Source organism: Condylura cristata, unplaced genomic scaffold, assembly GCF_000260355.1.
Source record: "Condylura cristata isolate star-nosed mole 26May11 unplaced genomic scaffold, ConCri1.0 scaffold00035, whole genome shotgun sequence".
In the NCBI taxonomy this organism is placed as follows: domain Eukaryota; kingdom Metazoa; phylum Chordata; class Mammalia; order Eulipotyphla; family Talpidae; genus Condylura; species Condylura cristata.
In genome coordinates this window covers 15,763,589-15,764,744 of record NW_004567136.1, presented here as the reverse complement: position 1 = coordinate 15,764,744, position 1,156 = coordinate 15,763,589, and positions in this window count along the sequence as shown.

Here is a 1,156-nt window from a genome sequence, read left to right as displayed (position 1 = left end):
AGGCCCCGTGGCTCCTGGACGCCCCTCTCCAGAGGACGCTGCGTGGAAGAGGCCGCACGGCTGCCCCTCGCTCCCACTCAGACCAGGACCCTGGGGTGGGCGCCGGCTCTGGCTCGGGGACACTGGCCCCTCGGGGACGTGAGTCTGTCCTTCGCCAGCCGACCGGCAACTCCCCCATGGGGGCTGCTCTCTGCAGCCACCGTCTCTCAGGCCTGGGAAGGAGGGGGGACGGCGCCACTGCCCACTCCTCTGTCCTGCGTCCACCGTCCGTGGCTGCGCTGGACATCCCCCGTTGCTCTCCAGAGGTAGCCGGAGGTGAGTGGTCATGGCAGCCTGGCCCTCCTGGCTTGTTCCCTTGGCCCTTCACATCCGTAGCACATGCCGGGACCCCAACGCCCCCAAGAGAGCCCCCCAAGCGGAGGCTGCCCTCCGGGGCTCAGCAGTGGTCTCGGCAGCCAGGCTGAGCTGCCCCTCAGCCGTGGCCTCCAGCCCAGCCGCGCTTGCCCCACCTGGGACACTCCCGGTGGCCAATCCTGGGTGTCCACCTGCCCAGTCCCCTTGCAGGGGCACGTGACCACGCCGTCCGCCTGGCCTCCCCACGCTGGGTGGCGGCCACCCTGCCCTCTCCGCAGGCAGCGCCCACGTGTCCATCCTCCGGGAGGGCACCGGCGGGCAAGGCACGACTCTGAGGGACTCTGCGGTCGGTATCAGCGTCGGGCCGGACCTGCAGAGCACTGTTGTCCGTGGGGTCTGACACGGCAGTGCCCGCATGCCCTGTGCCCGCCCCCCGGGGTGAACCACAGGGCAGGGTGAGGTCCCAGAGTCTGGCCATGCAAGGTCAGCAACTGTCCTCTAAAAACTGGGAATTGAAACTGCTGTGGCAGGAGGCAGCTGTGGGGAGTCCGGGGCTGCCCGGAAGCCAAGGCCAGGCCACCACGGGCCTGCCGGAGCCGAGCAGGCCTGCGGGACCCCGCTCGGTAGACTTGGACCCCATGGGGATTCCCTATGTACCCCCACCCAGCGCCGTCTCCTCTGGAAACCTCCACGGAGGTGCCCCCCCATCCCCGGCTCAGGTCACGGCCAGTAATGCCACTGGGACCGCTGCTCAGGGAAGGGCAGCTGGGCTGCAGGCCCACCCCTCCCGCAGGCCCCGCCC